This window comes from Canis lupus, chromosome 12, assembly GCF_048164855.1.
Source record: "Canis lupus baileyi chromosome 12, mCanLup2.hap1, whole genome shotgun sequence".
In the NCBI taxonomy this organism is placed as follows: domain Eukaryota; kingdom Metazoa; phylum Chordata; class Mammalia; order Carnivora; family Canidae; genus Canis; species Canis lupus.
Genome location: NC_132849.1, coordinates 48,232,942 through 48,256,661, shown reverse-complemented (window position 1 = coordinate 48,256,661; position 23,720 = coordinate 48,232,942). Strand labels below are relative to the sequence as shown.

Below are 23,720 nucleotides of genomic sequence, written 5' to 3'. Positions count from 1 at the left end.
TTTGAAATTTCTCCCATGAAAACATGAAGTAAACTGATTAGATAAGCAACATAGTGGGTTATCCAGTTGCCCTCTTAGATTCACAAGAATGCAAAGCATAAAATAAAATCATGGCTATGGAAGAGTCCCATCCATAGAAAAGATAATTCTTTAAGACCTATAGTAACCTATAGCAGAGAAAAGTTTATGAAGAACATTGTAAAACTTAAATATCTGAATAAAAAGATCTATCTGGGGAGAGGGAATGGAGCCCTCAGAGGAATCATGCATATACTACCTAAATCAGGAAGCTGGGGCTGAAGGAAGCAGGAATTTGGGAATTATCAATTGAACTACAGCCTTCAGTCTTGAGTCCTAGGATTCAGTGGTTGAAGATTTAGTCCTAATGTACCCTTTGCCCTAACCACACCTTGGGTGAAGAGCATAATGATAGTTGTTTGGCATACTCAGGAAAGTTCAAGAGCTGATTCACTTCCACTTCTAAAAGTAAGCATAACAATAGCCAAACTGTGGAAGGAGCCTCGGTGTCCATCGAAAGATGAATGGATAAAGAAGATGTGGTCTATGTATACAATGGAATATTACTCAGCCATTAGAAACGACAAATACCCACCATTTGCTTCAACGTGGATGGAACTGGAGGGTATTATGCTGAGTGAAGTAAGTCAATCGGAGAAGGACAAACATTATATGTTCTCATTCATTTGGGGAATATAAATAACAGTGAAAGGGAATAGAAGGGAAGGGAGAAGAAATGTGTAGGAAATATCAGAAAGGGAGACAGAACATGAAGACTCCTAACTCTGGGAAACGAACTAGGGGTGGTGGAAGGGGAGGAGGGTGGGGAGTGGGGGTGAATGGGTGATGGGCACTGAGGGGGGCACTTGACAGGATGAGCACTGGGTGTTATTCTGTATGTTGGTAAATTGAACACCAATAAAAAATAAATTTATTAAAAAAATAATAAAAGTAAGCATAGTCTTTTGCCTCCAATTCCTCCAGAATGTTTTTTTTTTTTTAAGATTTTATTTGTTTATTCATGAGAGACACACACACACAGAGGCAGAGACATCGGTAGAGGGAGAAGCAGGCTCCATGCAGGAAGCCCAATGTGGAACTCAATCCCAGGACCCTGGGATCATGCCCTTAAATGCAGATGCTCAATCACTGAGCCACCTAAGTGCCCCAGAATGTGTTCTTTAATGGAAATAAAAATGACTCCAGTCTGCTTTTACTGTACCACAAAAAGTCCAGGATCTATCCCAATATTTCAGAAGATACTTAGAAATGGGGAAACATTTATTTCCTCAACTCTTACTCCACAGGCCCTCTGAAGGGCACTTCAACCCAACACAATCCTTCCATCTATATTCCTTAAAGCACTAGCGACACAAGCCCATTTTTTTTGTAATGTACTTTTCCAAAGATTTGGGTATGACTAAAGAGTTCTAAAGCACAGCAAGGAACAGTGAACAACTTACTATTAAATGTCAGGCATAAGTCTCTGGAATTTCCTAGTTATCCAGGCAGACTGAGGGCCCTTTTTTCCCAAGCCCTTTCTTTCTTTCCTGACCTTCTTTTTCAGTTTTCCAGAAAACAACTCCAGCTCCTGTTAATCTGCTACACAGACCGACTCACTTCCTTTTGTTGTCATTTCTCCTACCAAGAGAAACCTGGTTGCTTGGCAAAATGTCTGTGAAGGTGTTTTCCAAACAAAAGAGCAGTGTGCTCCTATGAATCCCAGCTCCTCTTGGGGCCACAGGTGCAGACCATAGGCAGCTTCTGAAATAGTGACTTAGTCTCCTGGCACACGGGGAGACAATCTCTGGCCCAGCAGTGATTCGCTGGTCAGGCAGCCTCCAGCTGTAGCTTATTTCCTCAACTCAGTGAGCACCTGGAACTCATATTTATAAAAAAAGAAAAGGAAAAAGAAAAAAAAAGCTTAGTTGGTGTGAGCATCTGTCTCTTCACTGGGGCCTAGGAGGCTGGATAGGAACTCACAAAACTTCTGATGGAAACATGCTTAATCCAAATTTTGGACAAATAGTCCCATCTGAGAAAAACTTCCAGACACATGAAAACACTTGACAATTTCAAAGAAATTGAAGGCAACCAATATGAAAGAAGGAGTCAAATGCCATTTCTTCACAGAGTTAAAATGGAAGCAAAGTTATTCTTTTTTTTTAAAGATTTATTTATTTATTTATTTATTTATTTATTTATTTATTTATTTATTCACGAGAGACACACAGAGAGAGGCAGAGACATAGGCAGAGATGGAAGCAGGCTCTCTGTGGGGAGCCTGATCTGGGACTCCATCCCAGAACCCCAGGATGATGTCCTGAGCCAAAGGCAGATGCTCAACGGCTGAGCCACCCAGGTATCCCAGGAAGCAAAGTTATTCTACCAAAAAAGTTTAGGAACACCTGGGTGGTTCAGTGGTTGAGTGTCTGCCTTTGGCTCAGATAGTAGATCCCGAGGTCCTAGGATGGAGTCCCACATCAGGTTCCCTGCAGGGAGTCAGCTTCTCCCTCTACGTCTCTGCCTCTCTCTGTGTGTCTCTTGTGAATAAATAAATAAAATCTTTTTTAAAAAATTTACAAATTATCTAATTCCTATTTGCAAAGATATTCAAGGGGATATTGTATGTATGCAGCTAAAGGAATTACATATGGAAATGTAGGAACTACTCTGATAATCAAATTTTTCCTTGATACCTGTAAATGCTAGAAGTTAATGGGACTTCCAATAATTGCTGAAGAGGAAAAATGTTTGTACCCAATAATTCTATATTTAACCAAATTTTCACTTGTACTCACTGAGAACTAAAAAAAATGATCAAACATAAAAAAATTAAAAAGAACAGTAAAAAATTCAAATAAATTGAGAAAAGAAACAAAATGATGAATATGGTACTGACGAAATACATAGTCATGAGCATGGAAACCAGTAAAAACAAATAGACTAGCCCAGCAATTCTCAATTCTGGCTACACATTTTAAATTGCCTTATAGCATTAAAACATTAACAAATGCATACATTCATAAAAGTATTCACAGGTTATCGCATTCCTGCTCTTCGTGGGTTTCAGACATGAGAACTTCATAGAGTGTTCTCATTGATTCTGATATATAGGATTGATTACCCTAGTTTAAGTAATTTGGTGAGGGGTGTTGGGGTAGAGACTGCTTATGGACATGGGGAATGGAGATAGGAGTGAGCTGGAGAACATATTTTTTTAAATGCTGTAGTATGTTTCATTCATTTTTTAGTTTAAAAGCATCTTTGGAAATCTACACTTTGCCAGGCTTTTTGATAAGTGATGGGGAGGGGGTTAAATAATCATTGAAATAGGCCCAATCCCAGAATTCAAGGAATATAGAGTCTAGGGACAGAGATTGATAAGAAAACACATGGACACAGTACACTCTGTTGAGGGATGTGAGAAAACCACATAGGAAGTGCTGAGTGGGCTCCCAGGAGTACCTCCAGGGAGGTCCCTCCCCAGAGAAGCTGATACCTAACCTAAAACCTAATCTGCTTTTTACTCAAAAACAATGCTTTCAGGCACAATTTATGATATCTTTTTCTCTTATTCTAGTTCACTATCCTTGCCTTCTGCTTCATACCTGATTCGAGCCAATAGATTAGATAGAAAGGAATAAATCTGTAGGGACAGGCCTGTTGTTTGGGAAAAAGTGAGTCTGAGGGTTGATACAACAGACAGAGCCAATAGGGAAAGTCAAAGTAGATCCCAAAAGCACTATAGTCTTGGGACATTTTAAGAAGGAAAAATCACCTTGCATATCTCAGTGTTTCTCAAAGGCTGTATGAGAGTTCATCATATCTATATTTAATAGAGGGCTAACTATTGTGTCAAATTTTTAAGTGTATAGGAAAATATAATCTTGGTTTTAAGGGTAAATTTCCTGTGAGGTGTTTGAGAAAGAGGAAATTGTTTCCTTCAGCCGCTGAATTGTGTCCCTGGGCTAATAATCATCTTGTTGTGTGCTTCTGAACTCTTGCTTTTCCCAGTTTCCTTGGGGTTACTAATATTGATACCACCTAAAGCTTCCATACTACACTCTTCCTCTACAAGATAGTGGTCTTTCCTCACTGACTTCAAAGTTAAGCAGGAAGAATATGGGGCCAGACTGTATGCTCTTTAAGTGCCCAGTGTTTAATTCCCCACAATAAAATTACAGCTTTCTTTTTTTTTTTTTTTTAAATAAAATTACAGCTTTCTAAGGAAATATAGGTTTTACTGAGGAGCTTGGGTAACAAAAGGAATTTGCAATGTATTAAGGAATATTTCAGAGTAAAAACTGCATTTTGCATATAACTAACCTTCTAGTCCAAAGAGGGCAAGAAGTCAGCACAAAAAGGGTACCTTTCATTGTGGACATACTCCAGTTCCCGGCTTACTCCCCCATCTGGAGTCCATTACCTGCCTAGAGAGTGTCTCCTGTTCCCACCTTAACAATGAGAATCCCTCCTCCTTTTAGAAAAACCCAAGTTGTTTATCTGAGTGGGCTTATCTGACTTTAAAATCCATTCAATTCTCCCCTCACAGAGAAAATCTATATACCGATTTGCTTCAGTATGTTTTCCAAAGCACAAGTAATTTATACTATAATAACACCACAGCACATGTAGGAAAGGGGAGGATGGCTTGAGAACAAGCTAGGACAAACCTTGTGTTCAGCTCCTTTCTGGCCCCTGTGTTATCTCCCTATTAGTGTGAAGTGCAGATATGATTGCTCACTCGTCTTGATCATCCAAATGGTTAACTATTGAGTCAAACACAGATTCTACTTCCAAAGTCAAACCTTTCATTTTCTGAGACAAAAAAGTAAAAATCCACCTAGGGGAAGATAAAAGTTTTCTTAACTGCCACCAAGTCTGTTCAGTTACTCTAAACCATGGCAGAGGTGATACTTTACACAGGTGTGCAATTTGTACAAAGTAGGGCAGCTGTCCTCTGTTTGACACTGCTTGTACAGGGCACTTCTGTGCCTATTGACCCGTGAGGAATAACCTGTTACAAAAGCATCCTTGTTCCCTTCACCACTCTTCTCCAACAAGAAATGCCCAGTAGGAGCTTTAAAATGGAAATATTTACATTTTTTTCCAATTTACCTTCTGAGACAATTCAAAGTTTTAATTATAGCTTTCTTAATGACTCTCCATTGACTTTGCCCTGGCATCCAAGGTGTAATCAATTTAATCTAAGAGAGTAAAGTATGTGAGCTTTCTTATTCTTCTGACTAGAAAGACAAATACATGCATATTGCCCATCCTAGGATGTCTTAGCAATTATAAAGAAAGGATGAGATTTCATGGGGAGGAGAAAATTTTCAGAATCTTGGGAGAGGCCAAAGGCCATGAATTTTTAAGAGCTGAATATACCCTCTCTGAGGGGAATTATTTACATTTTGCCAATAAAACGGGCTACTAATCTCAACTTCAAAATCATGAGTGGCTAAATAATGGTCCTGTAAACACTATTAACTAATGATGTATAATAAAACCCTCTTGGGAAATGAGTTATTCCAAGAAGAGAAAATGTTGGAAACCCATCTTCAGCAGGTCTGTTTGTCCTTTTATCAAAGACTTTAGTTACCTCAGGCCTCAAAGGAGCAGATAAGTGTTCCTCTCACTGAGTTCTTCTCAGAGATGATCCCAGTAGCAAGGAAAAAAAAGAGACCAAGACTTATTAATTGTACACTCTACTAAATTAGATCTGGCTTAATATTATACTCTTAAAAGGTTAGTTGCACTGTAGCTTTACTGGAAAGCTCTTGGTTATAATCCTAATTATCATAGAATTCTGTTTTTATTAACCCATTAGCAGTGCCTTATCAAATTAATTTGACACATATGTATTTTACTCTTTAAAGGAAAAGAACTATAAAATAATCATATGAACCTTGTAGGAGTAAATACCCCAAATACATGGTCCAGAATTGAAAAAGAGTATTATGTGGGATCCATATGAAAGGCTGTTTTGGAATTTGGCAAAGGAACCATTCAGCTATAGCCTGAAGATAAAGAGATACAGGGGAAAATCAAAAGCTAACTGGTAGGGGAGAAGTATGCAAATAGGGCTGTGAGTTGGAGACAGCCTTATTAATTTTCAGAGGAACCTTGTATACAATATCATGAACAAAGAACACTCACATTACAGATTCTGTACAGATTCACTGAGGAATAGAAAAGAAAAAAGGGGGAAAAAAGAAAACAAAACAAAACCAAATCCAAATCCAGTACAGTTAAAGGAGTGTGTGTGTGTGTGTGTGTGTGTGTGTGTGTGTGTGTGCATATCGCACTTAAAACTAGCACATGCATTAAAGCTTGATGCTGTCTGGAGCATATACAATACCTATCACTAGAAATCTGTTTACAGTTTTCATTTTCTAACACAACATCTTTTTGCAAAGAACAGGCCTCTTGCATTATTTATATTCAGAAGACTTGTATAATAAGGTACAGGTACATTTCCATTACATTGCATGCATTTCTATAAAGGTACTCAGTAGCAAAACTGATGCGGAGACTAATGAATCTTGTGTGAAGAGGGTGGCTTGGTGACTCAGTTAGGCTGCATGCCATTTTTACATATCTCTACGTTATTTTTTTGCCCACTGTTACTTCCTAACATTTATTTAAAAAAAATAAGCATCCATGCCCTTCTTTAAAATTTTCCATCTTCTGAATGATTCTCAGAATTATTCAGCTGCAAGACACTTCACAAACTATCAGAAAAAAAAAATTTATAGACCTGAATCTATTCCCTTAAGATTTCCCCAAGTTTTGTCTTACAAAGCATTTATTTGATGAAACAACTATGTATTTGGTGTGTGTGTGTGTGTGTGTGTGTGTGTGTGTGTGTTTCATTCTTTATGTTGTATATTCTATGAGTTTGGACAAATGTATAATGACATGTATCCATCATTATGACATAATATAGAGTACTGCCCTAAAAAGCCTCTGTGCTTTAACTATTTATCACTCTCTTCCTTATCACCTACCACTGATCTTTTTAATGGAGACATTGTTTTGCCTTTTGCAGAGCATTTTATAGATGGAATCATATATATAATATGTAGCCTTTTCAGACTGGCTTCTTTCTCTTGGTAAGATGCTTTTAGGTTTCCTCCATATCTTTTCATTCCTTCATCATTCATATCTTTTAGAGCTAAATAATATTCCAATGTGTGGATGTACCAGTTTTTGATCCATTCACTTACTGAAAGACATCTTGGTTGTTTCCAAGTTTTGGCAATTATGGATAAAGCTGCTATAAACATCCTTGTGCAGGATTTGTGTGTACATCGCTTTTCAACTCATTTGGGTCAATACCAAGGAGCATGATGGCTAGATCTTACAGTAAGATTATGTTTACTTTTATAAGAAACCACCGAACTGTCTTCCAATATGGCTGTACCAGTTTTGATTACATTAGGTATAAGGTATAGGTTATTCATCAATTTCCTTTATCAGTTTGGGAAAATGTCTTGCTATTCCTATTTTGCTGAGAATTTTATCACAAATAGATGTTGAATTTTATCAAATGCTTTTCTGCCTCTACTTAATATGATCACATATTTTCTTTCTTACTCTATCAATATATTAAATGCATCAGTGGACCTTGGGTGCTAAACTGACATTGTATTTCTGAGATAAACACCAGAGCTGATCATGATCTATTATCCTTTTTATATACTGTTGGATATGATTTAATAAAAAATTTAAATCAATATTTATGAGGGATATTATACTCAAGTGTTTGCTGTGGTTATTATTATGTCTTTGTCTTGCATTGGTATCAGAATAATTCTGGTCTCATACACAAATTTGGGAATATTCTCACCCTTTCAGTTTTCTAGATCACTTTGTGTATAACTGATTTCATTTCTTCCTTAATTACTTGGTAGAATTTACAAGTGAAAACATCTGGGCCTAGAGTTTTCTTTACAGAAAGGTTTTAAGCATAAATTCAGTTTATTTAATAGATGATAGGTCTATTCAGATCATCTATTTTGTCTTTGAGTGAACTTTGATAGTTTATGTCTTTCAAAGAAGTTGTTCATTTCATCTAAGTTGCCAAATTTATTACCAAATTTGTTCATAATGTTCTATTATCCTCTCAATAGCTCTTAGGATATATAGTGACATCGACTGTCATTCCTGATATTGGTAATTTGTATCTACTCTCTTTTTCTTTATTAGCCTGTCTAAAGTTTTATCAAGTTTATTGATCTTCTGAAAGAACCAGACTTTGATTTAATTGTCTCTATTTTTAAAACATTTTTCAGTGAATTTAACTCTGTCTTTATTATTTCCTTTATTCTGCTTACTTTGGGTTTAATTTGCTCTTCTTATTTTGCTTCATAAATTAGAAACTGAGGTCATTGATTTAAGACCATGCATCTTTTCTAATAAATGCTTTTGTGCTATAAATTTCCCACTAAATTCTCCTTTAATGACATCCCACGATTTTTGATGTTGTGTTTTTCTTTCTTTCAGTTCAAAACATTTGTAATTTCCCTCTTCTCCTTTGGTTCCTGGATTATTTAGAACTATTTTCAAATACCTAGGGATTTTCTGGAGAGCTTTCTGTTATTGATTTCTAATTGAAATCCATTGTGGCACAAGAACATACTTTGTATGACTTGAATCCTTTTAAATTTATTGAGGTATTTTTATGGCCTGGAATGTGGTCTATTTTGGTAAATATTTCATGTGCTCTTGAAAATAATGTGTAGTCTGTTGTTGGTTGGAGTGTTCTATAAATGTCCATAGGTAAGTTGGTAGATATTGTTGTTTAAGTCTTGTATGTCCTTTATGATTTTTTTAAAAATATTTTATTTATTTATTTATGAGACAGAGAGAGAGAGAGAGAGAGAGACAGAGAGAGAGAGAGAGAGGCAGAGACACAGGCAAAAGGAGAAGCAGGCTCCATGCAGGGAGCCTGACGTGAGACTCGACCCCAGGTCTCCAGGATCAGGCCCTGGGCTGTAGGCAGCACTAAACCGCTAAGCCACCCAGGCTGCCCATCCTTTATGATTTTGTATCTACTAGTTCTGTCAGTTATGGAGAGAGAAGGTTATCAAAATGTCCGGCTCTAATTTGGTTTTATATCTTTCTCCTTGCACTTACACTAATTTTTGCCTCATGTATTTTGAATATGTTACTAATACATAAACTTTTAGGAATGTTATATCCCTTGGATGAATTGACTCCTTTATCAATATGAAATAACATTCTACATCTAAGATAATATTATTTTCTCTGAATTATACCTTGTCTGATATTAATATAGCCACTGAAGCTTTTTCTGATTCATGTGAGCAAAATATATCTTTTCTTTTCTATCACTTTTTGCCTAGCAGTGACTATTTTTTTTAACATACTCTATTTGCAATGCAGCATATAGGTGAGTCATATTTTTTTTAATAAAAAATGAGAACTGCTGCACTTGGGGTGTTTAGACCACTTATATATAATGTGATAATTCATGTAGTTAGGTTTATCTTTATCATCTTGGCATTTGTTTTTCGGTTTTTCTAATTTTTTCCCCATTTTTCCTTTTTCTGCTTTATTTTATATTAATATATTTTATTTTATTTTTTTAATTTATTTTTTATTGGTGTTCAATTTACTAACATACAGAATAACCCCCAGTGAGCGTCACCCATTCACTCCCACCCCCAGCCCTCCTCCCCTTCCATCACCCCTAGTTCGTTTCCCAGAGTTAGCAGTCTTTACGTCTGTCGCCCTTTCTGATATTTCCTACACATTTCTTCTCCCTTCCCTTATATTCCCTTTCACTATTATTTATATTCCCCAAATGAATGAGAACATATAATGTTTGTCCTTCTCCGACTGACTTACTTCACTCAGCATAATACCCTCCAGTTCCATCCACGTTGAAGCAAATGGTGGGTATTTGTCGTTTCTAATAGCTGAGTAATATTCCATTGTATACATAAACCACATCTTCTTTATCCATTCATCTTTCGTTGGACACCGAGGCTCCTTCCACAGTTTGGCTATTGTGGACATTGCTGCTATAAACATCGGGGTGCAGGTGTCCCGGCGTTTCATTGCATCTGAATCTTTGGGGTAAATCCCCAACAGTGCAATTGCTGGGGTCATAGGGCCGGTCTATTTTTAACTCTTTGAGGAACCTCCACACAGTTTTCCAGAGTGGCTGCACCAGTTCACATTCCCACCAACAGTGTAAGAGGGTTCCCTTTTCTCCACATCCTCTCCAACATTTGTGGTTTCCTGCCTTGTTAATTTGCCCCATTCTCACTGGTGTGAGGTGGTATCTCATTGTGGTTTTGATTTGTATTTCCCTGATGGCAAGTGATGCAGAGCATTTTCTCATGTGCGTGTTGGCCATGTCTATGTCTTCCTCTGTGAGATTTCTGTTCATGTCTTTTGCCTATTTCATGATTGGATTGTTTGTTTCATTGGTGTTGAGTTGAATAAGTTCTTTATAGATCTTGGAAACTAGCCCTTTATCTGATACATCATTGGCAAATATCTTCTCCCATTCTGTAGGTTGTCTTTTAGTTTTGTTGACTGTATCCTTTGCTGTGCAAAAGCTTCTTATCTTGATGAAGTCCCAATAGTTCATTTTTGCTTTTATTTCTTTTGCCTTCGTGGATGCATCTTGCAAGAAGTTACTGTGGCCGAGTTCAAAAAGGGTGTTGCCTGTGTTCTTCTCTAGGATTTTGATGGAATCTTGTCTCACATTTAGATCTTTCATCCATTTTGAGTTTATCTTTGTGTATGGTGAAAGAGAGTGGTCTAGTTTCATTCTTCTGCATGTGGATGTCCAATCTTCCCAGCACCATTTATTGAAGAGACTGTCTTTCTTCCAATGGATAGTCTTTCCTCCTTTATCGAATATTAGTTGCCCATAAAGTTCAGGGTCCACTTCTGGATTCTCTATTCTGTTCCACTGATCTATGTGTCTGTTTTTGTGCCAGTACCACACTGTCTTGATGACCACAGCTTTGTAGTACAACCTGAAATCTGGCATTGTGATGCCCCCAGATATGGTTTTCTTTTTTAAAATTCCCCTGGCCATTCGGGATCTTTTCTGATTCCACACAAATCTTAAAATAATTTGTTCTAACGCTCTGAAGAAAGTCCATGGTATTTTGATAGGGATTGCATTAAACGTGTATATTGCCCTGGGTAACATTGACATTTTCACAATATTAATTCTGCCAATCCATGAGCATGGAATATTTTTCCATCTCTTTGTGTCTTCCACAATTTCTTTCAGAAGTGTTCTATAGTTTTTAGGGTATAGATCCTTTACATCTTTGGTTAGGTTTATTCCTAGGTATCTTATGCTTTTGGGTGCAATTGAAAATGGGATGGACTCCTTAATTTCTCTTTCTTCAGTCTCATTGTTAGTGTATAGAAATGCCACTGATTTCTGGGCATTGATGTTGTATCCTGCCACGCTACCGAATTGCTGTATGAGTTCTAGCAATCTTGGGGTGGAGACTTTTGGGTTTTCTATGTAGAGTATCATGTCATTGGCGAAGAGGGAGAGTTTGACTTCTTCTTTGCCAATTTGAATGCCTTTAATGTCTTTTTGTTGTCTGATTGCTGAGGCTAGGACTTCCAGTACTATGTTGAACAGCAGTGGTGAGAGTGGACATCCCTGTCTTGTTCCTGATCTTAGGGGAAAGGCTCCCAGTGCTTCGCCATTGAGAATGATATTTGCTGTGGGCTTTTCATAGATGGCTTTTAAGATGTCGAGGAATGTTCCCTCTATCCCTACACTCTGAAGAGTTTTGATCAAAAATGGATGCTGTATTTTGTCAAATGCTTTCTCTGCATCTAATGAGAGGATCATATGGTTCTCAGTTTTTCTCTTGTTGATATGATGAATCACATTGATTGTTTTACGGGTGTTGAACCAGCCTTGTGTCCCAGGGATAAATCCTACTTGGTCATGGTGAATAATTTTCTTAATGTATTGTTGGATCCTATTGGCCAGTATTTGTTGAGAATTTTTGCATCCATGTTCATCAGGGATATTGGTCTGTAATTCTCCTTTTTGGTGGGGTCTTTGTCTGGTTTTGGAATTAAGGTGATGCTGGCCTCATAGAACGAATTTGGAAGCACTCCATCTCTTTCTATCTTTCCAAACAGCTTTAGGAGAATAGGTATGGTTTCTTCTTTAAACGTTTGATAAAATTCCCCTGGGAAGCCATCTGGCCCTGGACTCTTGTGTCTTGGGAGGTTTTTGATGACTGCTTCAAATTCCTCCCTGGTTATTGGCCTGTTCAGGTTTTCTATTTCTTCCTGTTCCAGTTTTGGTAGTTTGTGGCTTTCCAGGAATGCGTCCATTTCTTCTAGATTGCCTAATTTATTGGCGTATAGCTGTTCATAATATGTTTTTAAAATCGTTTGTATTTCCTTGGTGTTGGTAGTGATCTCTCCTTTCTCATTCATGATTTTATTAATTTGAGTCTCCTCTCTCTTCTTTTTAATAAGGCTGGCTAACGGTTTATCTATCTTATTAATTCTTTCAAAGAACCAACTCCTGGTTCTGTTGATCTGTTCCACAGTTCTTCTGGTCTCAATTTCGTTGAGTTCTGCTCAAATTTTAATTAACTCTCTTCTTCTGCTGGGCGTGGGGTCAATCTGCTATTTATTCTCTAGCTCCTTTATGTGTAAGGTTAGCTTTTGTATTTGAATTCTTTCCAGTTTTTGAATGGTTGCTTGTATTGCAATGTATTTCCCCCTTAGGACTGCTTTTGCTGCATCCCAAAGATTTTGAACGGTTGTATCTTCATTCTCATTAGTTTCCATGAATCTTTTTAATTCTTCCTTAATTTCCTGGTTGACCCTTTCATCTTTTAGCAGGGTGGTCCTTAACCTCCACGTGTTTGAGGTCCTTCCAAACTTCTTGTTGTGATTTAGTTCTAATTTCAAGGCATTATGGTCTGAGAATATGCAGGGGACGATCCCAATCTTTTGGTATCGGTTCAGACCCGATTTGTGACCCAATATGTGGTCTATTCTGGAGAAAGTTCCATGTGCACTTGAGAAGAATGTGTATTCAGTTGAGTTTGGATGTAAAGTTCTGTAGATATCTGTGAAATCCATCTGGTCCAGTGTATCATTTAAAGCTCTCGTTTCTTTGGAGATGTTGTGCTTAGAAGACCTATCGAGGGTAGAAAGAGCTAGATTGAAGTCACCAAGTATAAGTGTATTATTATCTAAGTATTTCTTCACTTTGGTTATTAATTGGTTTAAATATTTGGCAGCTCCCACATTCGGGGCATATATATTCAGGATTGTCAAGTCCTCTTGTTGGATAGATCCTTTAAGTATGAGATAGTGTCTCTCTTCATCTCTCACTACAATCTTCTGGGTAAATTTTAGTTTATCTGATATAAGGATGGCTACCCCTGCTTTCTTTTGAGGACCATTTGAATGGTAAATGGTTCTCCAACCTTTTATTTTCAGGCTGTAGGTGTCCTTCTGTCTAAAATGAGTCTCTTGTAGACAGCAAATAGATGGCTCCTGCTTTTTTATCCAGTCTGAAACCCTGCGCCTTTTGATCGGGTCATTAAGCCTGTTCACGTTCCGAGTTACTATTGACAGATATGAGTTTAGTGTCATCATGATATCTATTCAGTCCTTGTTTTTGTGGATTGTTCCACTGAACTTCTTCTTAAAGGGGAATTTTAAGAGTCCCCCTTAAAATTTCTTGCAGAGCTGGTTTGGAGGTCACATATTCTTTCAGTTCCTGCCTGTCTTGGAAGCTCTTTATCTCTCCTTCCATTTTGAAGGAGAGCCTTGCTGGATAAAGTATTCTTGGTTGCATATTCTTCTCATTTAGGACCCTGAATATATCCTGCCAGCCCTTTCTGGCCTGCCAGGTCTCTGTGGAGAGGTCTGCTGTTACCCTAATATTCCTCCCCATAAAAGTCAGGGATTTCTTGTCTCTTGCTGCTTTAAGGATCTTCTCTTTATCTTTGGAATTTGCAAGCTTCACTATTAGATGTCGAGGTGTTGAACAGTTTTTATTGATTTTAGGGGGGGATCTCTCTATTTCCTGGATCTGAATGCCTGTTTCCCTTCCCAGATTAGGAAAGTTTTCAGCTAGGATTTGTTCAAATACATATTCTGGCCCTCTGTCCCTTTCGGCGCCCTCGGGAACCCCAATTAAACGTAGGTTTTTCTTCCTCAGGCTGTCATTTATTTCCCTTAATCTAACCTCATGGTCTTTTAATTGTCTGTCTCTTTTTTCCTCAGTTTCCCTCTTTGCCATCAACTTGTCTTCTATGTCACTCACTCGTTCTTCCACCTTGTTAACCCTTGTCGTTAGGACTTCTAGTTTGGATTGCATCTCATTCAATTGATTTTTAATTTCTGCCTGATTGGATCTAAATTCTGCAGTCATAAAGTCTCTTGAGTCCTTTATGCTTTTCTCTAGAGCCACCAGTAGCTGTATGATAGTGCTTCTGAATTGGCTTTCTGACATTGAATTGTAATCCAGATTTTGTAACTGTATGGGAGAGAGGACTGTTTCTGATTCTTTCTTTTGAGGTGAGGTTTTCCTTCTTGTCATTTTGCTCAGTGCAGAATGGCCAAAAACAAGTTGTATTGGGAAAAGGAGAAAAAGAGAAAGAAGGAAAGAAAAGAGAAAAAGAAAAAAGGAAGAAAAAAAGAAAAAAGAGAAGAAAAAGAGAAAGAGAAAGAAAAAGAATGAAAGGGAAAAAGGGTGGGGCAAGCAAACAGAAATCAAAAAGAAAAAAAAGAAAAAAAAAAAAAAAAAACCACGGGGGAGTATCTTCTGATTCTGTGTACTTTAAGTCCCTTTAAGTCCCTTGACTTCCCCTGGAGCTTGTCCGTCTAGCTGGTCTTCTGGGGGAGGGGCCTGTTGTGCTGAATTTCAGGTGTTAGCACTTGGGGGAGCTGCTCTGCCCCTGCCTGGTGCAGGGCTCAGTGGGGGTTGTTTACCCTGTGAGACCCCTGGAGGAACAACCACGGTGGCAGCTCTGGAGCCCTGGATTCAGCCCCCGCAGGAACTCCGGAGCTCTCCGTCTGCAGGGCCTGGAGGCTCCGGGGCGGGGCCGCTGATCTGCTCAGCTGGGGCAGGAGCGTCCTCGCTGTCCTGGGCCCTCCCGGCCTCTGCCTGTCCCCGGGGGAGGCCGGATCCTGGGCTGTGTCCGGGCGCCCTGGGCTCTGGGGCCTGCGCTGTTGGATTCGCGCTCCCGCCCTGCAGGCCCCTCGAGGAGCCGCCCCCGAGCCCCCCCCGAGCTGCTCCCGCCCCGCAGCCCCCCCCGCGGAGCCGCCCCCGAGCCCCCCCGAGCTGCTCCAGCCCCGCAGCCCCCCCCGCGGAGCCGCCCCCGAGCCCCCCCGAGCTGCTCTCGCCCCGCAGCCCCCTCCGCGGAGCCGCCGCCCGAGCCCCCCCGAGCTGCTCTGGGTCCCGCCGTGCGCGCTGCAGCCCTTAGGGAGCTCGGCGCACTCTCCCGGGGCGCAGGTGTCTGTTAGTGTCTCCGGGAACCCGAGGGCATCCTCGCCCTCCTGGGTCCTGCTCCACCTCCCCGCGAGCCCCTTTCCGCCCGGGAAGGTCGGTGCAGCTCCTGCTCCTCCGGGACGGGGCTCTCCTGTCCTGGGGACACTCGCCCCGGCCTCAGCCCGGCTCCTCGCGGGCCCCTCCCCCTTGGAGGCCTTTGTTTCTTTACTTCTTTTTCCCCGTCTTCCTACCTTGATAGAAGCGTGAACTCTTCTCACTGTAGCATTCCAGGTGTTCTCTCTTTAATTCTCAGGCCGAATTCATAGATTTTCAGGATAATTTGAAGGTTTTCTAGGTAATTTGGTGGAGACAGGTGATTTGGGGACCCTACTCTTCCACCATCTTGCCCCTCCTCCTCTATATTAATATATTTTAAAATTATTCCATTTAACACCCTTTGCTAGCTTATCAGCTATAATTCTTTGTTATTTTAGTGGTGATTTTCAGGTTTATAGTATATATATCTTTATTTATTTATTTTTTTTAAAGATTTTATTTATTTATTCATGATAGTCACACACAGAGAGAGAGAGGCAGAGACACAGGCAGAGGGAGAAGCAGGCTCCATGCATCGGGAGCCCGACGTGGGATTCGATCCCGGGTCTCCAGGATCGCGCCCTGGGCCAAAGGCAGGCGCCAAACCGCTGCGCCACCCAGGGATCCCTATATCTTTAATTTATAAAAGTCTACTTTCAACTGCTGTTATACTATTTCACATATAAGAATATTATGATATCCTACTTCCATTTTGTGCCTCCAAAACTTTGAGATAGTGTTGCCATAACTTTTCCATATAAATGTATGATAAATTCCAACTACATTGCTATTATTTTTAAGCAGTCAGTTATCTTTTAAAGATCTTTAAATAATGAAAAAAAGTCTTATATGGTTGTTCATATACTTACTATATTGAATATTTCTGTTCTTTGATATTATTGATGTCCATATATCCTTCTAGTGTAACTTTCCTCTGACTCAAAGACCTCCTTTAACATTTCTTATCATTCAGGTCTTGCTGCTAATGAATTTTTCCTCTTTGATTTGTGAAGAATTATTTCATTTCAATTTTTGAAAAAAAAATATTTTCAATGGGTATAAAATCTAGGATGGCAGGATTTTTTCTTTCAATACTTTAAATATTTTTTCCCACTCTCTTCCCACTTGTATTGTTTCTAATGAGATTGTACTGTCATCCACCTTTGTGTGTGTATGTGTGTGTGTGCATTTCCTTACATTATGACAATGGAAGATATCCCAGCTTATTTTGTGTATTTGGAGTCCTAGTCATAGAATCAATCATATCTCCAAGGAAATTTGGTTCCTTTTATTGCAGAAAAATATTAGAAACCAAGATCTGAGTCTCAGTTTCTATGGCTATTCCCTTTTGCCTTTGTAAATGGGAAATGTAAGATAATGAAGTTAATAATAGAGAACATAGAAGGATGCCAAAGGAGGCCCTTAGAATAGGGAATAATTTCTTTAACAAAAATAAAAAAGCAGAACACAAGAGAGAAATAATGAAATTCCCTGTATTAAAAAAAATTCTGTTCATTGGAAGATATTATATGGTATAAGCAGAGATGTGAGAGTTTATGATTAGCTCTTTTTTTAAAAAAAAGATTTTTATTTCTTTATGAGAGACACACACAGAGAGAGAGAGAGAGAGGAAGAGACACAGGCAGAGGGAGAAGCAGGCTCCATGCAGGGAGCCTGATGTGGGACTTGATCCCAGGACTTGATCCTGGGACTTCAGGATCACCCCCGAGCTGAAGGCAGGTGCTTAACTGCTGAGCCACCCAGGCATCCCATGATTGGCCATTTGAAATATTTCTTATGGGCAGAGAATTAACACCTAAAATATATATATATAAATAATCCCTGGGGTGCCTGGCTGGCTTAGTTGGTGGAGCGTTTGACTATTAATATCAGGGTTGTGAGTCCAAGCCCCATGTTGGGCATGGGACCTACTTAGAAAATAATTCCTGAAAGTTAATAAGAAACAGAAAGAATACTATATAAACATGGAAATTATAAGGATGCATAATAAATAGACTGTGATATCCAATTGACCATCAAGAATATAATCTGATGCATAAATTCACTAAGAACTGCAAGACATTGAGGAGGGCACTGCCTCTTCCAGGTAAGATGGTGGATGAGGGTGCATAGTTTGTGGCTAAATAATATGATAACCAGGACCAAATAGGAAAACAGATAAAATAGGAAAAGAAAGCTGTTTGAAGACATTATAGGTTGTGTGGAATCCAAGAATTATGAGAGCAGTACCTAATAGGAGAGGAAACTTAAAAGGAGTCAACATTCTGTAGCTGCTTTTCACCTTGAGGCTTTTGCAGATTCTGGGCAGTAGGCAAGAGGCTGAACACCTACAAAGGGCCCAAGCAAAGGATCTGATACTAAAAAGTAGAGAAAAATGAATTAAACTGGAACTTTCAAGGAATTCATGAGAAAAACCAAAAAGAACAAATGATGCAAATGAAAACCTAGAGATTTGTTTTTTTTTTTTAATATTTATTTATTTATTTATTTATGATAGTCACAGAGAGAGAGAGAGAGGCAGAGACACAGGCAGAGGGAGAAGCAGGCTCCATGCACCGGGAGCCTGATGTGGGATTCGATCCCGGGTCTCCAGGATCGCGCCCTGGGCCAAAGGCAGGCGCCAAACCGCTGCGCCACCCAGGGATCCCCAAACCTAGAGATTTGAATAGCTAAAAACTTCATAAATAAGGAAGGGACCATCATTGAGTCCTACAATGAAATATTTGCCAAATTTTTTTTTATTTGCCAAATTTTTAAGTTGCACACTGAAAGAGATTAATAAGCTAAGAAAAGAAGAAAAAAAAAAAAAAAGAAAAACAAACAAGCCAACAAAAATCTCCAAAAAGTGAAGAGTATCTGGCAGTCTTTGGTGCTGAGGGACCAAGGACTAGAGCTCAGGACCCAGAAGAGGAAGAGGTTCCAATGAACACCATAGGCTCTTATTTATAATTCCTATTGATATATGCCCTGAGAGAAGCAATGAGTCAGAAATAGAAAACTCACCTAAAACGTAAGCCTGTCTCAAGTCAGCTGAGTCCCTAAGAATTTATGTGAATAGGTTCTCACTCTGCCTGCATAATAAGAAAAATGGTGAACATTCTCTTGAGAAAGATAATATGATTTGGGTCACCTACAATTTCTTCATTATAAGAAAAAAAAAGTGTATAATTGGAATCACAGAAAGAGAGAGTGGAGAGAAGGGGAGGAAGGAATGTTTGAACAAATAAGAAATATTAGGTAGACAATTGATAAAGACATCAATACACATATCATGTTTCATGAAGTTGTGCATACCCCAAGCAGAATAAATACAAAGAAAATCCTGCCAGCACATGAATAAAGCAAAATCCACAGAAAAGAAAATAAGCCTAAGATGGCAAAATTTGGAGAGACAATTACCTTCAAAATCACAACACTAAGAATAATATCTCAACAGAAATTATAGAAGACAGAAGACAAATTATTTTTTTTTAATTCTGGAAAAAATGACTATCAATCTAGAATTGTATACATAGCAAAAGTATATTTTAAATTTAAGCAGAAACAAATAAATATTCAGAAACTTAAAGACTAAATAAACTATCTCAATTAAAATACCCCAATTAAAATAAATTCTGATCTTGTGTCAGAACTTAATAAAATAATCCCAGACAGAAACACAAAAGTAAAGGTTGTAAGAAAAAGCAGGAGAAAGGGGTTCTTAATGTCTCCATGTCTTCCCCAGGTATCAGTTTTGCAAACTACAGTTTCAAGGCAATAAAGATTCCTTTGGCTTCTTATGTCCAAGACAATGGTCATCTAAATATCTTGTATTATTCTTTTTATTAAGATTTTATTTATTTATTCATGAGAGACACAAAGAGAGAGAGAGGGGTGGGCAGAGACATCAACAGAGGGAGAAGCAGGCTCCATGCAGGGAGCCTGATGTGGGACTCAATCCGGGACTCCAGGATAATGCCCTGAGCTGAAGGCAGACGCCCAACCACTGAGCCACCCAGGCATCCCTGTTATTCTAACTAAAAGTGTTCATCAAGGGATTTCTGAATGGGCACCTGGGTGGCTCAGTTGGTTAAGCATCTGCTTTCAGCTCAGTTCATGATCCTGGGGTCCTGGGAATCCTGGAGTCCTGGAATTGAGCCTTGCATTGGTCTCCCTCCTAGGCCTGCTTCTCCTTCTCCCTCTGCTGCTCTTCCTGCTTGTGTTCTCTCCCTCTCTCTCTCAAATAAATAAATAAATAAATAAATAAATAAATAAAATCTTTAAGTGAAAAAAGAGAGAGATTTCTGAATAGAAAGATTCCTCCAACTGACCTGAGCTCTCTCTCCTTAGGTGTAGGACAAGCTGTCATTCTATTTACCCTCCTCAATGAAGTGCATTAAACATATACCTTGAGAAATCACATAAGTTCAACAACTTATTTAATATTAGGGAGTGAGAGAAGACTTTCTGAAAGAAGCAGTACCATAATCTGGCCCCTAAAAGTCAAACTTTGCAAAAGTTAATGTTAGAAAGGGCAGGATGCATTCATAAAACACCAGTGGTCCAGTATGACTGAAACTTAAACTAAGAAGGAATTCAGAGAAATGTCAAGAGATAGAGCTGGAAGGGGCAAATGGAAGGGAATCAGATCATAAATGGATTCCTGACCCTTTTTTGGTATAAGAGAAAAGGAATACATTACAGAGAATGGGTTGATAATATGCAAATGCAGGCAGGAAAGCCATTAGGGGGCTTGGCATAGTGTTTGTTTTTAACAGATAGAATCTGTAGGTTTTTATGAGAAGCAAGCTCAAGCCACTCCATCCTCTTCTCACTCTACAACCACAGAATGAGAATAACTGCCTGAATTGGTCATGTTCACAAGCCATTGATTAGACAATAATGTTCTAGAAATTTACCTGTCCTTCCTTTAGTGATAGTCTTAGAGATCTCTGTCTTCTTCCTAGGACTTATGGAAATAAAGACATGGCCCTGTGTCTGCTTCCTATCATCAGGAGACAATATCATTCTTTCTCTTTGAACCAGTGTTACCCTCTCTCTGACATTTTGCTGTCAATCTTACTCTTTCTCATTGCTTTTCCTTCTACACTGCTGACCCGGATAATTTATGCAACCTGCCACAACATATCACTCCTGGAATCTCAGTAGCTGAACACAACAAAAATTTATTCCTGGCTCACAGAGAATCTGGTAGAACAGGAAGTGTGCTTCATGGCAGGAGAGCAAAAAGATGGAGGAAGGACCCTGGTTCTAATGCCTCTGGCTGATAGTGACACACATCACTTCTTACAGGCCATCCTCCAGAACTAGTTAACAGTTACCAGGCCTCAAACTAACTTCAGAAGAGGCTGGGAAATATGGTGGAGCAAATAGATTATTGCTTTTCTCTCCTAAAGAGACTTGAATGGCTGCTCTGGAATCTATCTGTGTGTTGTCTGTCTGTCTGTCTGTCTGTCTGTCTCTTATAAACAGATATCTGTTTGGAGTTTGTTTTTTTGTTTTGTTTTATTTTTTACCTTTCAGTTGTTTAAGGAATGACACATGGGTTATACTTTTGACTCTCTCAACAACCCAAGATATAGGCTTTGGAGTATGTGAGAAATCTGCCCAAAGCCACAACGCTGGTAAAGGAGTGATCCAAGATATTCACTGAGAGAACTATCCTTAAACTCAATTACAGAGGTTCTCAACCTTCAGTCTCTTCATCCTGCACAAAATTTACATTACTGAACTCCACCCCTAAAATTTCTGATTCAGTTGGTCTGGTGGTGCCCATGAATTTGCAACAAGTTCACAGTGAAGCTGGTGTACCAGGGATTGAGACAGACTCCTGATGTAAGGCTATATAGCTTATCAAAACAGTATCCATGAGTGAAAACTATAAAGTGTTACCTATAATAAAGTATTGAAACAAATAAATCTTTCCAAATCAGGAATAATTCTTAAAGAATGGGACCTGCTATGTGTACTATTTGCAGACTCTTAATAGCTTTGCTTCCTGATAAGTTTTCCTTGCCAACATACAGAGCAAAGGCCAGACTGGTTTCTGAGGAACTGAGGCTCATGGGCTAGCCTCCTCTTCTTCTGAGGAAGACATTGGCAGACTTTTATTCCTCTAAGCATCCCATATGCCCCAACCCACAAGGAGCTCTGGTGTACACGTTCTCTGTTTAGAAGGGAAGGAAAGGAGAAATAATTTTTCATTTCTTTCTGCCCATGCCTCTGGCAGGCATAACCGTAGCCCATCTGTTCTCTTCTCAGATTCAGCCCACCCTTGCTCTTTCTTTTTCTTCTAGACTTCACATTTTCCAGAAGGACAGAGTTTTTAGCAGGTACTCCTCCTCAGCTCTCAACTTCTCAGACTGTCTGAAGTGCCCCCTCCCTCAACAATGCTAACCTGCAAACCTCAGTTTCTAAAAGTAAAAGTCCCTAGGGGTTGGCAGTAAAACTGATTTATAAATATTATACCTAACTCTTCTTATTGATTTATACGTTTCTAAGTAATAAAAAAAAGTAATAATGAATAAGCAACTGAATTTGTTTTCAGTACCCAAACTAGCCTATTCTAACATGCATAATGAGAGAAATTAACAGAAATTATTGTGGATATACTCAAAAATTATTTATTTCCTCCAAAGCCATGTGTCATCAAGAAATTCCAAGAAGGGATATTGCCTGACCAATCTGAGAATTTGTGTTCTATTTCCTAAGACTTATTTCCTCAGTATCTTGTTTTACTATTCTGCTCCTAAACAAAATCCTGGATTGTTGAATTGAGACGCTTTGTAGTAGGTGAGCTGACCTTGATTTAGTCCGAGAGACGACAAGGTGAGACTAAATAAATACCAAGCTTCCCCATGTGTGCATAGGTATTGTGCAGGTGGTTTGGGGGTTGAAGAAATAGAAACCATCATCCCCAGAAGACTCCAAGGCTCCCCACCACAATACAAAGTGACTGCTGTGTTCATTAGCTATGTTGTGGCAGCACTGCCAGACCAGTCTTCACCTATCCATTCACCCTTTGGGCAACAGTAAGAATTAATCAACAGGACTTTAGCTACCATGTCCTGGAAGTGAATGATACTGCATAGAGAGAAGTATCAAAAAAGACTCAGAAAGTCTTTTTAAAAAGCTCCACTGGTGGGGATCCCTGGGTGGCTCAGCGGTTTAATGCCTGCCTTTGGCCCAGGGCATGATCCTGGAGTCCTGGGATCAAGTCATGCATCAGGCTCTCTGCATGGAGCCTCCTTCTCCCTCTGCCTGTGTCTCTGCCTGCCTCTCTCTCTCTCTCTCTCTCTCATGAATAAATAAATAATTTTTTTTAAAGTTCCACTGGTTGTATCTTCCAGACCAGGAATAGAGGTAGGAAAGAACACAGGCTCTGGGTGGGTTTCTACAAATACAAACCTTCCCAAATCTTCAGATTTTCCAAAAGGCTAATTGGCCAGAGTGCCTGCTGGATTCAGAGAAGGATGCTGTAAAGCCACCACTTCAGCAAAGGGACTAATTCATTCAGACAACAGGATACTGATAGCAGGAGGTAGAGTTGACTTACCTGGGTGGTAGGGGATTGTAGGTAGGGATGAGTAGGAAAGGGAGGAGAGATTTTTGGCAAGACAGTCAGTACGTCTCACTTCAAATTTGACATTCTTCTCTTTCTTCAGTTAGGCAAAACATACTAAGGGATCAGAAGTAAAGACAACTCAGGGTGAACAGGCAAGGTTGCTGGCATTGTAATGTTCATTTTCAGATACAGAGAGTAGTATATGTACACCCCACAGTTTCAAATGGTGGAAAGTGATGTGTTCTTTAAGAGGGACTATGGAAGAAACTGTGAAGAAAATCTTTCAGTTGTAAAGTCCAGGGAAAACTCACAGAAGAGGTGATTCTGAGAGGCTTGACACACAGGTCTCACCTCAGCCATAGGCATTTATAAGATCTTGCAGGTGGAGGGAATCACCTAAGCAGAGATGAAAAAAAAAAAATAGGGAAAAGTTGGGTGGATTTGGGGAAAATGTTAACGGTACTATTATTAAACCAGGGCAGCTGAGAGAGGAGTGGGATTTTTGTTTCGTTTTGCTTTTAAGAGAGGGAG

General features: G+C 39.3%; 2 long non-coding RNA genes across 2 annotated transcripts in view; one reads left to right on the top strand and one right to left on the bottom strand.

Annotated features, from left to right (window-relative positions):
• The window catches only part of LOC140600729 (uncharacterized), a 37,755-nt gene that overhangs the window by 393 nt on the left and 13,642 nt on the right, over nucleotides 1-23,720 (top strand). The window lies entirely within an intron of this gene.
• On the bottom strand, nucleotides 5,207-23,543 carry LOC140600727 (uncharacterized). Its single transcript, XR_012003888.1, has 3 exons — nucleotides 23,501-23,543; nucleotides 23,181-23,303; nucleotides 5,207-5,666 (listed from the first exon to the last, which is right to left on the bottom strand). It is a non-coding gene; the product is annotated as an uncharacterized lncRNA (long non-coding RNA).